The sequence below is a fragment of the Felis catus genome, chromosome B1 (genome assembly GCF_018350175.1).
Source record: "Felis catus isolate Fca126 chromosome B1, F.catus_Fca126_mat1.0, whole genome shotgun sequence".
Lineage (NCBI taxonomy): Eukaryota > Metazoa > Chordata > Mammalia > Carnivora > Felidae > Felis > Felis catus.
The window spans coordinates 15,251,742-15,267,059 of NC_058371.1; the positions used below are offsets into that span (position 1 = coordinate 15,251,742).

Genomic DNA, 15,318 nt, shown 5'->3' on the forward strand with positions numbered 1-15,318 from the left:
ATTCATCCTTTTCCAAGGAAAATTAAGAGTACAGCTGCTGGACATCTCCTTGAGAAATGCCTGAATTGACAAAATAAATAATCAGATTTGTTCAAAGTTATCTGTAGAGAAAAATGTGAAATCAGTGTGGCTTTGGACTTTTGTTCCGTAACAGGAATTCCCAGAAGGCCGTAGAACAACATCATAGCAAGTTCAACTCAAGAATTCTACAACAAGCTAATATTGCTACTCATAAGAGAAAAGGACAAAAAGGTATTGTCACATCTGCAAGGGCTAACAAAATGGTACCCATAGAAAAATTACTCATCCCCCTGTCTAAAAAGGGATAACTCAAAAACGGAGAAGTTATGCTACGGAAGGAATAGGAACATTTTAAATTCAATCATAGAAATAAGTCTGAAAGGATGTGTTAAATATATTTTCTTTTTTTAATTTTTTAATTTTATTTGAGAGAGAGAGAGAGAGAGAGAGAGAATCTTAAGCAGGCTCCATTCTCAGCACAGACCCCAGGATCCTGAGATCATGACCTGAGCTGAAACCATGAGTCAGACACTCAATTGAGCCACCCAGGCACCCCAAATATACTTTCAAAATCGAGAGCAAATGAGTATGTACGTTATACTTCAAAGAAAAGTTATACAATGAAAAAAATATACTGCTAATAAAAATGTTATCTAAAATCCCACTTATTGACAAGAATCAGGAAACGTGAGTGAAATTTTTGACAGTAAGTGAAAATACTCTGACTTGTTTTGGTGCATAATTGCACAATTGTTTTGAAGAAAATGAATAGGGTGATGGTTTAGACACGGGGCAGGGGAGAGACCTACTTAGATGAAATAGCCAGGGAAGAATCTAAGAACTACAAGTTCCTTCTCTTCTGGAGCACAGGTGCTCTGAGAGGACAGAACATTTATATGTTGGCCTCACAGTATTTAATTAGGTACAGAACTGACCCGGTTGGAAAGATATCACACAACCAGAACTCACAGCCAATACAGGAATGAAAATTAAAAGCACTTTATTCCTTAATCAGCTAAACAGAGCAGACAGCTTCTCCCTCATCTTATAATTGAAATAGGGTGATGCTTTAGTGAATATGGACAGAACTGTTAGCATATCATTCAAGTTAAATGGGTTTAACTTTATTCTGTATCTTGTCATTATAAAATTGAACTGAGTATCTGCTTATAAAGAAGGGCAAAGAGCTTTTCTGGAATACTGAAAAGTTCATGTTCACAGTTTCAAGGGCAATTGGCTTAGAACCATCACACCATGAGTATTTTTTATAGGAAACTACATTGGTTTAAATTTTGGTTGTAGAACATTGCTTGTTCTCTTAAAATTGTAAACAGTGGGGAATTCAATACCCACTTAGATCAGAAGCGGGCAAACTTTCCCTGAAAAGGGCCGGATAGTAATTATTTTTGGCTAAGCAGCCATATAAAATACATAGATGAATGGGTGCATCTGGCCAATAAAACTTTGTTTTAAAACTGGGGAGCAGGCTGGATTTGGCCAGGGGCCATAGTTTGCCCACCAATGATTTAGATGATTCTACCAAACCAGTCTTCTCAGTTCGTGGAACTTATTTCTCTAATGATCATGCTCCCTGACCTGCCTCAGCCACTTTCATGATCATACCCTGAGGCACAACCACACCATTTCTAATAACTGACACTCCTCCATAACCTCAATCCGTCTGGCCCACTCATGGACCACCACTCTGATCTTTCCTCCCTACTCCCTCTAGAACCCAGACTCATAATCCCTTGACCCCATCAGGTCCTTCAACCCACTGGTCCTGCCCTCTGTATACTGTCCTTCATACCCGGCTGTCCTTCTGCCCTCCCCGCGACAGACTTCAATCCCATGGGAAACCATCACCGTCCCTCCTTTGCATAAACTTCTGGCTTCCTCCACCTTCTTTTGCTCTGTCACTTACTTGGCGAAAATACAACCCTATTTAAATCCAACTCTCCACATACTGTGGAGCTCAATGTGCCTGGAGGAAATCCCAAAGCCACACTGACTGGCCCTTTTAATTCATGACCATAAATCTCAAGTGAGTATTTTCTGTGCCATTTTCCTAATGCGGCCAGTCTCCCACTCTGACTTCACACCTCCTCCACCACCATCACGAGCCTATGACAAGGTTTATCATTTCACTGCATGACTAGAAGCTAGAAGAATAAAACCTCTACAAAGACATGCCAGCCAGCCGGGCCTTCCCTCTTCACATTCCTGTCTTCTTCACTCGTGTGCTTCACTCGTGTGCATTCTAGACCCCATGACCTCTTATCTACTTAAGGACCCCAGTCCAGCAATGCCCCCTTCTCTCTCCAAGGTCTCTACTGAATCACTACTAGGAGTATTCAAACAGCTGCTATGTCTCCTATCATCTAGCTATCAGTCATTCTGGGTGGGGTTGGGGGTGAGAGTGGGTGGCAGGGCAGAAGTCCCTGCTCTGAATAGGAAGGGCAAATCGGGCAGAGCCAAGCTGTCCTCATCCAACAGACAGAACCAGGGCAAAGGAAGATGGAAACCACAGCGTAGCCCCAAGACTGCCCCATTCCCATCCCTCTAACTTTCCAGGCAGGTTCTGAAAGAAAAAGAAGTCCAGTTGGTGCCAGCTAAATTCACTTGAAAAGGCAAAGAGCTTAGTCTAGTTTCCAACGGCCTGAGGACTGTGACCTAAGCCCAACTCAGCCTGGGAAGAGAATTTAGATGCTTGTCAGAGAGGCATATGCTTACTCACTTCTAAGCTCCTGAATTTTATGGCTCTTTTTCTTCTCGTTCTGTGGAACAATCTTTAGAAAAAAATTCCTAATGGTCTTGATCGAAATCAGAGAAAAAGGATGCTTTTTTTTTTTTTTCCAACAGTTGCACCAGAACAGCTCAGGTGCTGCAAATGCTGTGAGGCCAGGCGTGATGGCTGCTGGATCTGGGAGGACATGCGGCACACCCAGGGGGGGGACAGGGGAGGCGGCAGGGAAGGGTAGTAGCTTGGGTTGAGCTCCTTCTCACTGGCTTGGCTCTCCCATGCTGGAAGGAGGGAGGGCCTTTCCAGTCCCAACAGAATTCCAGAAGTCAGTTTACACGTTGGGAGAGAGGAGATGGGAGCCCATCTGGTGCTCTGTGCATGGCATGGGGAATCCTGTGAAGTCAGGTGGGTACAGCTGACTCCTGGAAAAATGGCACAGTGGGTAAATCAACCATTGTCACATGTAGCCATGCCCTGCTCAGGACCTTTGGGCATCTAATCCCCACTGATTCAAGGCTTCGGGCCAACTTGGGCATCTTATTGTGGTATCTCACCGATGCCTGTCCTAGCAATGCCCATGTTTCAGATTTTCCCAGACCTTCCGCCTCCTTCCACCTCTGGATTCCCTGCTTCCTAAGTACATAGAGCCTACTTGCCAGCTGTGCAGCAGTATTCTGATACAGTCACCACAGAGTCCAAAGAAGTCCTTACTGCTCTTTGTGTAAGATAGCTGGATTTTTGGTAGATATACCCAAGAGAAAACTGAGGCGCAAACTGAAGGCTGAGAATTTCTGGGTCATTTCCTCAGCACTGGATAGTCACTAGTGGGTTTCAGTCAACCCACGCAGAGGCTCTGCGACTGCCACATATAAATGTCACAAAAATAAGAGATGCACTTTCAACATCACCTACGGCCCTTCCAGACCGGTAACCATGGCAACACCAGCGGCACCCTGAAGAAGCGTGGCGGATTCCTCCAGGCCCTGACATGGGTTCCTTCATCTGTCTCCCCCTTCCGCTGTTCTACTCCTTTTTATTTTCCTCTTCGCCCCGTTGATTCTTTCCTGACCCTCATATTCTGGAATTATTTCTGCCAAACAGGTGCATGCCAGAATGTCAGCCCCCTGAGGGCAGGCAGGGTTTTTTTCTGCTTTGTTCCCTGCTGTGCCTGCTGTATCTAGGACTGTGCCAGGCACACAGTGGGTGTCCTCTTTGGTGCACGAATGAACGAACGCACTAGGAAGCTAAGAGCGTTGTCGTCATCGCATTTTTATAACCCACCAGGGTGACAGGCCGAAGCCCCCTGCTTTCTGGATGCCTCACAGGGATATCAACAATGAGTAACGATTTTCTAGAATCTCACCCTTCCTCCAACAACATGTCTCCACCGAGATGAAAACTTCCTTTGCGAATCTCTATTTTCGAGGACGACCCACTTCTGAGCCACGGCCAGCTAAGCCCAGAGGCAAGCTCGGAGACCTGGGAGCCCACGCGGCCTCGGGCGTGGGTTTCCGGACAGAATCTGCACACGAGCCTGGGAACACTACTGGACTACACGGCTCCTTCCCCCTGGCTCCACGCTTATTCCACGTGCTGAAACCGCTCAGCCGAGACCCACGTCCCACCCTCTCTAGTGAAAGTCGTCAGGCGTGGCTGTCGTAAAATATGGCTACTGTAAAGGGTGGATGCTGTAAAGCGCGGCTGTCGTACTATTCCGGAGGAGTCCCCTTCCTCTCCATCGCAGGGTGGATTTGTTCTGCAAATGTGCCCGGAGCCGCTGCCGTGTAGGCGCTTCTGCAGCCCCGAGATGCACACGCCAAAGGGGCGCCGGGTCCAGTGATGGTACCCGAGCAGACACTCCACGAAGCACTTAACCGTGCGTTTGCTCGTCGGATCCCCCGAAGAACCCTCGGGGTCACATACTGTGGTTAGCCCCTTTCGCAGATCAGGGGACTGAGGTTTAGCTAAATCAAATGACGCCCACACCACATGTTATTGAATGGAGGACCCAGGACGTGAACCCGCAGTCTGCCTGGCAAGAAAATGTGTTCTTTTCTGCACACTTTTCCAGGTGAGGGTGACAAGAGTTAGGCACAGTGCTTCGGCCTTGCGCTCCGCGAACAGTCTTCGCCACAGGCTTACTTCGGGAAAGACATGTCTCAGTCGTGCACACCTTGCACATCGAAACAGCTGGGTGAAAATGTGTTTTGCTCATGCACCCTTTGTTTTAAATATGTAGGGAACTATAGCACAAATGAGTGTTTGTGAGCGGTCTTGGAAATGTAAATATAATGTATTTTTGTTTCTGAGTTACAACCCACTTACAGGGGGCATTTTGGTCTTTAGCCTGTTTATTGAATCAGGCACTTTTCTGAACTTTTTTTCTAAAAGAGAAGGAAAGGAATGAGCATTATTGAATGTTCATTAGATGCTACCCACTTTACAGAATGGCTCCATCTAATCCAGCAGCCCAAAGGGAGAGAGGCCCTTCCCTCATTTTAGAAGTGAGGGAACGGAAGCTTGACCACCGCGGATGGCAGAATCGGGATTCCGACCCAGTTCCAGTGCCAAAGCTGCGCTGTTTCCGTGGCCCCTCTGAGTTGGCCAGGGTCCTCCGCATGTGGCGCCTCCGGGGATGGGCTGCAAGTGGGTGGTCGCTCCCCCAAATGCTCCCGCGGGGAGGAGATATCATGTGGTCAGTGCCCAGCACCGCACAACCCTAAATATCAGCGGTATGTGTTGAGTGAGGCCGCCCCCCAGAATCAAAAGGAATGCTGCTTTAAAAACCACTGTTGAAGATATTCAACATGAAAGGGAACCACCACAAGCCAGTGACAGACAACATGGCCAAACTAGCCAGGCTCCCCCGAGCCCACTTCTCAACTAGGCCTCAACCTTGGCCTATAAAGACCTGAACAAAACACCAAAATAGTTTCTAACGGCTCAAGGCCACATCCCTAGGATGAGCCTAAGCCCCCGCTTAAAGTGCTTGTCTGAGAAAGCTCAAGGCCACCAAAAGAATTTACTGTTTCCCCAGCCAACACTTGAAGGTGGGGCTGTTGTTCCCCCTTCTCTGTGGAAGGGTAGGAGCCCAACTTTGATAAATTCCAGTTGACAAACCCAGATGGGCTTCACATGCACCAACCCCCACGTCTCACTTTTTGTTATTTTTCACTTCCCTGCCTCTGTTGAACCCCGCTCAGCCCCCTCCGTGTTGCCTCGTTCCTTTAAAATGCTCGGCTATTTCTGTACCAAAGTTGAGTTCAGTCCACACTGGGCTTTTCCCTATGACAATGGTGTACTACCGATTAAAATCTGTCTTTACGACTTTAGTGTCCAGCGCTGTTCACCTTTGACACTAGTCAGTTGTGGCAAACAGAGCTGCGCCCCCCCCCCCAGTGATTGTCACTGTTAATACTTCCCTGCCCCCCACCCTAGCTGCTGTCCCCCCTGTCCCAACCCCAACACTAGTCTCAGCAGTCACTCCCCCTTGCCCCCCACTTGCCCCCTTCCTCTGCCCTCCCTCCTGGGTTTATACTTCACATTTCCAGGACAAAAAATAACAGCTGTCTAGAGTTGGGCTGTGGCATGAAATAAAAAAGTGTTTGGGCCAGATGGGTGTTCAGGCTACTGAAATAGTGCACCCAAGCCCTACTCTTTCACATCTGATGTAGAAGTTTATTAAGGGGATTGGGAGAAAGCACACTTCTTAGAGCCCAAGAATTGGGTGCTGCCGGGAAAGGAGACATTGCTGGGAACCAGGGCCACCATGCTTTGGTGCTGTTGGAGCAGTCTCTGTGGGGGTCAGCACCCACCCCTGGGGAAGAAGCAGACTCTGGTGGGGAAGGAAGCCACGCTCCTGGGCTCTCGGCCACCTTGCAGGGGAGGAATTGTTCAGGGCTGGCTTCTTTGCTCAGTCTTAGCTGCCCGCTCTCCAAAACCACTTCATGTATCTACGAATGGGGTGTCAACGGGGAGTTTCCATGGGAGTTGGGTGATTTCCAGATGGCTCAGGGTTTCCTCCCAAGCTGTGCACAAGACCCAGTGTATCGAATGCTTTTAAGTTTTCAGAAGAAGAGTCAGGTGTCTCAGATTTTGTTGTCTTTAGTTTGTGACGAGTGTTGAGAACATATCCCAACATGTGAGCCAGGCTCTTCTTTATGAATTTGGGCCAGTACTTTGAGTCTCTAGACTAAAGAAGGATGTTCATCTGTAATGTGAGTTTTTTGGAGTTAGGACATCTAAAGTGTCTTTAAACTTTAAAATAATATTTGAACAGTTTATGTTATTTATGTGTTCCTGGCACGATGCTGGGCAAACAATGGTGGCATAAGAAGTTGAATTATGGAACGAGGATATGTGAGTCCTGGAGTATTCCAGAAGAAGTAGGGAGAATTGGACTCCAAAAGCAGTGAGGGAAAAATCACCACCCATCTCAGCAAGACCTTATTAAATTACAGTAATCCCAGAAGCTGCTTTGTCAAATTTTTGCATCTTTTTCTCTCCCTTCCCACAGTTGTGAGCTCTTCTTTCCCACCCAAGAGAACCTCTCTTTGCCTTAGCACTAAGCTTTTTCATTTCTGCAACCCTACACATCAGTACTAAAAGGGAGGAAGAAGAGGGGAAGGTCTTCCTGTACTTGTCTCTGTCATATATGAATCTCTCTTTTAATATTTATTTTATTTTTGAGACAGAGACAGAGAGAGAGAGACAGAGAATTTGAGTGGGGGCAAGGTGGGGGGGGAGGTGGGCAGAGAGAGAGGGATACAGAGGCTCTGAAGCAGACTCTGCACTGACAGCAGAGAGCCCAATGCAGCTGGACTTGAACTCATGAACTGTGAGATCATGACCTGAGCCGGAAGTCGGACACTTAACCAACTGAGCCACCAAGGCACCCCTGTCCTATATGAATCTAACTGTACCTATAATGACAGCTTCTCAAGAGATGCTATTTTACTTAAGGAGGAATATAAATCTGTGACCTTTCATCACAGAAATGCATTAATTTCTCAAGGGATTTTAGATCAGTGCATTGGATAGATGCACATTAGATAATGTGCATTGGAAATCCTCTGTAGATCCTGTTAAAATCCAGATTCTAATTCAGTAGTTCTGGGGTGGGGCCCAGGATTCTGCATTTCTAATTAGCTCCCAGATGATGGCCAAAATTCCTGATCCTTAGACCTCACTTTGAGTGGCAGGGTTTAGATAACCTCATTTTTTTTTCTATAATACCCCTGGAAATGCTGCAGTGAAATTATTAATATTATTTTTATTGTTGCATTGACTTTTGAACTCACACTTCTTGGCTTTTGAACTCATGGTCCTGAGCTCTTGGCAGCTGAACATGTTGCTTCTCACATCCATTAAATATTTTAAATATGTATATGAAATTACATATTAAAATTTTTTTCCCAGAAATTAATTTAAACTCTGTTTCTGAAACCATACAGGCAGTGGCCAGGAAAAAGTCAGCAAAAAAAGGCCATCACTTGGGGCGCCTGGGTGGCTCAGTCAATTAAGGGTCCGACTTCTGTTCAGGTCATGATCTCGTGGTTCGTGGGTTCGAGCCCCACGTCGGGCTCTGGGCTGACAGCTCAGAGCCTGGAGCCTGCTTCAGATTCTGTGTCTCCCTCTCTCTCTGCCCGTCCCCTGCTCATGCTCTGTCTCTCTAAAATAATAAACATTTAAAAAAAGAAAAAAGGCCGTCACTGTGTCCCCCAGAGCCCAGCTGTGGCTCCTGTGGACAGCTGCACAGTTTGAGGCATGCTTTGATTGTTCATACAATATGTCTCTCCAACAGAGAACTGATTGCATATCCATGAGAATATTTATTTCCCACAACGGCCCACTAAGTTGATAATAGCATTCCCAGTTTACAGATGCAGAAACTGAGACTCAGATTAAGTAAAGCGCAGCAAGTTACATGTCTGCTGAACTGCGATTCAGACCTGGACCAAATCCTGTGCTTCTTCCACCCTCTGTCTAGCCCCTTGCCTTGCCGTCCCCTCCTTGAGTGTTCCAGGAGCACTGTCCAGAAGCTCTGGGAACAGGACTTGGTTCTCTTAAACCCTGGGAGAAAGAGAAGAATCCAGGGGAAATGAGACCTAAAGCTTGGCTAGTGGAAGAAGCAAGGTACAGGGAGGACACAAACAGGACAACGGATGGGAGAATGTTTGTTTGGTGCCCAGCATTTATTGGACAGACTTTCTTCTGCTCTTGTTTCTATGAGGGATCATTCAAGGTACTTTCCAGCAACTGTTTTAGACTCTTGTTTTGATGAGCAGGAATGATAGTGGTTCTGTGGGTGGTGGGAGCCCCCTTTCTCACTTTTCTTGCCTTCTTTCTCTACGCTGAGACCAGGGGCAATGAGTCACCCGTAAAATAGTCAAAGAGTGTGGCAGGCCTGGACAATACCCAGGCTTGTGTTACCATTTCTGTATAATAACTACTCATGCCTCCTACCCTTTAGCGACATGGGTTGAGGGCTTTGGGGGGAAAAGCAGGTATCTTCCATAACCATGACATCTTTGCTCAACATTGACCATTAAATGAGAGTTTTGCTTGTGTCTGCAGTAAGGTAGTCCATCTGAAAGCAGATTTCTATTGGGAGAGCTATTTTTCTCAAGTTTTTAACAGGTCAAAAACCCAATTAGATGACTCAGATCATTTTTCCACACAGGTAGAGAAAAATCCCCCTGTCCTCTGATGACAGATAAGCTGGTTAGGCTGTAATTCTTAGACAGAAGGATGCTGTGACATGAACGAACTGGAAAGCCCAGAGCCTATCCCTTCTGGAACTGAGGGGCTGCAGGAGGAAAGGAAGGAGATAGATTAAGGAAGACAGACTCTGGGTCTTGGCTCACCTTCTGTCTAAGGACCTGCTTGAGCAGGAAGAGAGGAGCATTAGAAACACCCAGATCACTGAGGGGAACCTGGAACCCCAAGATTGATAGTCCATTTCTCTGGAAGGGGAAGTTTCAGGTCCTCAGAGGACACCAGCCTTCAGCTCAACACCACATCCAAAATGGCACGGTAATGGCAAATGGGTGAAAGATAAACCCAAGGCAAGGCTTCTGGATGTCCTGGGCCTGCATGTGGCATACTGGAGTGCCAATAGTCCCAGGCGCTCCAAGAAGGGAACACGGCCATGCTGAGAAAGCCATCAGCTCTCCGGGATCTGGGATCACTCCAGCAAAGCCTTGGGGATTCTAGACCTCAAGATCACAAAAAATGGCCAGGTCCCCAGACTCCCGTGGGGGCTGTAGCACCTCACCCCCAAAGGGCTGGATGTGAACAGCAGCCCCTCAGGGGGACCGAGGCAGAAAGCCGTCCAACCCAGTCACCTGTTGCTATAGTCTGGTGTGTAAATGGTGGACGCAAAATGAACCCAGCGGGCTGCTCTGCCATGAGGTTGTCCGAGCCGTAGGCCTCTTCCGTAACCAGGTGAACAACCTTGACGATTCACGCCTGTTGTCATGGCATAGTTATTAATAGTGCTCACCTTCTCTCAAGCTGTAAATTGATTGACATGAATCCTTGTAAAATAAACATTATAAAGTGCCTATAGTGATTCCATTTATTAGTGAGGAATATAAGTCACCTACAGGTATAAGGCATCTTTGTGCCTATGCATGTGCAGACAGCATGTGTAGGACACTGTTTGCAGTAGTTACCTGGGGACTGGGCGGAGACATGGAAAGCATTGCACTGTTCTCATATGCATGGCTGCTTGTACCAGGCATGTTTTTTTTTTTTAATATTTATTTATTTATTTTGAGAGAGAGAGAGAGAGAGAGAGAGAGAGAGAGAGAGAGAGAAAGCATGGGGTGGGGGGAGGGGCAGAGAGAGAGGAAGAGAGAGGATCCCAAACAGGCTCTGCATCGCCAGCACAGAGCCCGGTGCAGGGCTCAAACTCCCGAATGGTGAGATCATGACCTGAGCTGAAATCGATGGTCAGGCACTTAACCAACTGAGCCACCCAGGCACGCCCCCGCCCCCCCCCCCCAGGCATGTGTTTGTAAAAATGAAAAAAAAAAAAAGTGTCTCATTTGAAGGATGAATTCTCATGGTCACTCTGTTCAGAATATAGGTATCATCTTGGAGAGAAGCCAGGGAGGGCAGTGGAAACTGAAAGCCTGAGCATCTCTGCTAAAGGGACTGAGCATTTTTTTAAAAAACGGGGACAGTTTATGTCATTGCAAACAGACTGAGTTCCCCAGATCATTCTAAACATAGTCTAGTTTGTTTTTCCATGGTGGGTATGGGCTCATGAGGAAAATCAGATCAGCCAGAGAGAAGTAGAAACATTTGCTACGTCCGTCAGTAGTTTTGTGACCATGCTGCTGTTGAATTCTGACTAGTAAGCCTGAAAGATTGGTTACTCATTTTTTGCAGTAGACAGAAATTATACTATTCTTCTGTGAGAGCATAACCTGCTTTATTTCTCATTTTAAGGCTTTTGCTCCTGGTCCACACCCAGGCCCGTGACCAATGCCAGGTTCCAAGTTAGGAGAGAGCAGCAGGTCACAGAGTACAGTCACAGTACCCTCAGCCTTCAGGAGGTCAGGTAAGGCTGGGCAGCTGCCACCGCCCCCCAACCCAGTCACTTCCAGTCTGGAGACGCGTCTCCATTGACCCCAATGACTGCATAAATGTTAGCATTTGTTATGTGTGCCATGACATGAAGAAGATTGGGAGGCACTCATGAGCACTATCTCACAGCAAATGAGGTCTTGGCAAGTGTTGGGGTGTCAATAGAAGTATTATTACCCCCCAAACTAAGAACACTGTGATACAAGTTGCCTTACCTTGTGTAGACTCTCAAGGACATTTTCATGACTTCGCGACAGCAGTTAGACCTCAGAACCTTCCTCCTGCCCTATCACATGTGGCCCCAAAGCTGAACATAAAGGGAGACCCACGGTCTGTAGAAGTTGGCCATTGGGGAATCCCTCCAAGACCAAACTCTTCTCTGGTGCCCTGCATTCCTCACTGTAGGAGGAAGATGTACCTGTGATATGTCACTTAAACTTTATACTGGGGAGAGGGAAAGAAAAACTGACATTTACGGAGTTAGGAAAAACCAAAAATGTATTGTTCATACATATGTCTCCCATATATGCTACACAATAGACTAGTCTTTCAGTCTAATCCTTCAGCTACTCTATGATATGCCATATTTCATCAATTCTAAGACACATGTTTCTTCCCCATCATTTGACATCTCTGAAACTGAGAACACCTTAAAATCAACAGCATCTCACAATCATTGTCCACCAAGTAGCAGTCATGATACAGTTACCATCGCCTAAAAATGATAGAACGTGAGAGTCAGTAGCAAAACTTGGAGTGACTTGGAGGAAAGTCCTAGAAATAATCTAATACACTTTCAACTGTAGGAATCTAATCACTGTGAAGAGGAGGCGGAGGAAGTGGTGAGTCAGACAGTTGTGTTCAGCAACATTTCCGAAGGAGGAAAGGAAAACTAGCCAAGGCTGCATAACTGTAAAGCCAGCTGAAGAGTCAGACCAATGGTTTTGGTTCTTCAGTGGATTATTTTAAGAAATCGCTGCATCACTCATGTTTAATGTCGTGTAGGTCACTTCGTTGTCTAATGCGAAGCACTTTTGTTTGACTTGCTGTCTACTACTGGGTAAAAAAAGTTTGCGCTTTGTGGAGTTACATGTTAACTCATACGTTTTGTCTGGTAGAGATCCAAATGACCTTTGTCCGTTAGAAAAGATATCTCGAAAGTATATTTTATTGCCCTGTAGGACATTAACCAGCTTTGTTTCTAACCTAGCCAGCTTATTCCAACATATTTTTTCTTTGTTTTTCCAGTTTCATTATTTTTAAAAATTTGAGTATAGTTGAGACACTCCAACATATTTTTCCAATGCTCATAAAGCCTTTGTTCCTGTAATTCTCCAAACCAGGTGTTAAGCTTTGACAGTTGTTTATTCTGTAGTTGCATGAGAATCTTGTTTTTTTTTAACTTTTTGAAACGTGCACACATCAACAGCTAAATGGAAAAGTGATTCAAAAGAGTTAGGCTCTGAGGGTGCCTGGGTGGCTCAGTCGGTTAAGCATCCGACTTCGGCTTAGGTCATGATCTCGCAGTCCATGAGTTCGAGCCCCACGTCAGGCTCTATGCTGACAGTTCGGAGCCTGGAGCCGGCTTCACATTCTGTGTCTCCCACTTTCTCTCTGCCCTTCCCCTGCTCCTGCTCTGTCTCTGCTCTGTCTCTCTCTCTCAAAAATGAGTAAACATTTTTTTAAAAATTAAAAAAAAAAAAAAGATTCTTGATGTTGGCTCAGGTCATGATCTCACAGTTGCATGAGTTCGAGTCCAGCATTGGGCTCTCCACTGACAGTGCGTGCAGAGCCTACTTGAGATTCTGTCTCTTTCCCTCTCACTCTGCCCCTACCCTGCTCACACGCTGTCTCTGTCTCTCTCAAAAATAAACTTTCCAAAAAAAAAGAGGCTCTGAATGTAAAGAAGTTTTTGGAATGCCTTCACCAACTTGTTCTACATTTACTTTCTTTTTTAGGCTATGTAAAAGGTGATTAATATTCAAAATATAATTAAGGGACACCTGGATGGGTCAGTCGGTTAAGCATCTAACTTCGACTGAGGTCATGATCTCCCAGTCTATGAACTCGAGCCCCCGTCAGGCTCTGTGTTGACAGCTCAGAGCCTGGCACCTGCTTCAGATTCCGTGTCTCCCTCTCCCTCTGCCCTCCCCCACTTGTACTCTGTCTCTCTTGCTCTCTCTCTCTCTCTCTCTCTCTCTCAAAAACAAGTCCAAGAGAGGACTTTCAGTAAGCTTAAAATAAAAATTCTAAGTGGTAAGTAATCATGGTGTCATAATTTAGTTGATAGTGGTACACAAGGGAATGAAATAAATGTAAATCCAACAATAGCAGAAAAAGAAGTCATCTCCAATTTCATTGGGGGTACAGAAGGAAAAATAACCAAATGTCTCAGTCCCAGAGGTGTGGACTACTAGACCAGACTGTTTGAAAGGCATGGACTTAATGGAATGGTGCCTCTAAATCACTCTCCCATGTGCCGTCAATGCCATAAGTTAGGATCAGGACTGTGGCCCCAATGGTCTGACAAGTAACCTTGGAGTATCAACATAGGAAGCAGAATGGACTTGGATTGGATTGACACGATGGTTTCTTTACAGGGTAAGTGTTTTCTAACACCAAGAAAATTTGGATTAATACGTAAATCAAACTCATTATTAATACTATTGTATTGTGTTACAGGATGATCTGTTTGCTTGGAATTTAATGTACTGATCGTGTGAAAGATAATTTGCCCTATTGAAGGGTCTAACTATTGGGCCTTGTGATTCCAACTTAAAATGCGTTTTTGAAGAGGAATCAGACCTATAAACACAGAGAACAAAATGATGGTTGCCTGAGGGGTGGGCCGTTGAGCAAAATGGGTGGAGGGGAGAGGGAGACACTGGCTTCCAGCGTGGAATGAATAAGTCACAGAGATGAAAAGTATAGCACAGGGAACACAGCCAGTGGTATGTACTAATGTTGTATGTGACAGATGGTAACTACACTTGTGAGCACAGCGTAAGATCGAGAGTTGTAGAATCACTATGTTGTACCCCTGAAACTAATGAAATGGTGCGTGTCAACTATACTCACAAAGTTTTATTTAAATGAGTTTTGAGTTTTTTACACTTCATGATTTCTTTCAATGTTAATTTATTTTTGAGAGAGACAGCACACGAGAGGGGGAAGGTAGAGAGAGGGGGAAACAGAACGCGAAGCAGGCTCCAGGCTCCGAACTGTCAGCACAGAGCCCGACATGGGGCTCAAACCCACAAGCCATGAAATCAGGACCTGAGCTGAAGTTGGATGCTTAACCGACTAAGCCACCCAGGTGCCCCTACGCTTATGATTTAAAAAATAATGGCATAATTTTTTTAAGTTGGGAAAACAATATTGGGTCATTTCAGCAACTTAAACTGCCTTATTTATAGGTTTGTTTTATCTGATTTTAAAAAGTTATCTAAAGTATTTGGGGAAACTTTTCATTCAGATATGGTCAAAAAGATACCCGACTATAATAAGTTTATAAAAGAAATTACAATGTTTGAAGAGGTCCCATGACAATCTCAATTAGCCCCCTTAAACATTTTAAGTGGATTTTTCTCATTTTATTTTTTAATATTCAGGTTTGTTCTTAAGTTTTTCAGTTGCTGATTGACAGACATTCCCAAAGAGTATCTATGACTGAGAATGTATTTTAATTCTAAATAAAAGAGTAAGTTTTGGAAGCTGAACTTAAAACCTAAGAACTAGCATAGTCTTTAAAGTTTGTAACTTCTGTAGGTCGAATATTGATTTTTAAAACCAAATCGTCTTTGAATAATCTTTTCTACAAACTAAAGGATCCCCCCCCACACCCACACCCCCGAATTCACAGCGGTGCCCACGCTCACTTTGGAGTGGAACAGGCCTGGTGTGGAGCCAGAGGCTGGGCCAGCCCGGCACGACGCACCTTTCTGAAACTTCGTTGCTTT

The 15,318-nt window shown here is 45.4% G+C and overlaps 1 long non-coding RNA gene across 1 annotated transcript; it reads left to right on the forward strand.

Moving 5' to 3' along the window:
* The first annotated feature begins 4,655 nt into the window (after positions 1–4,655).
* LOC123384756 lies at positions 4,656–12,916 on the forward strand. The gene is made up of 3 exons (XR_006596262.1): positions 4,656–4,835; positions 11,222–11,333; positions 12,166–12,916. It is a non-coding gene; the product is annotated as an uncharacterized LOC123384756 (long non-coding RNA).
* The last annotated feature ends 2,402 nt before the right edge of the window (positions 12,917–15,318 follow it).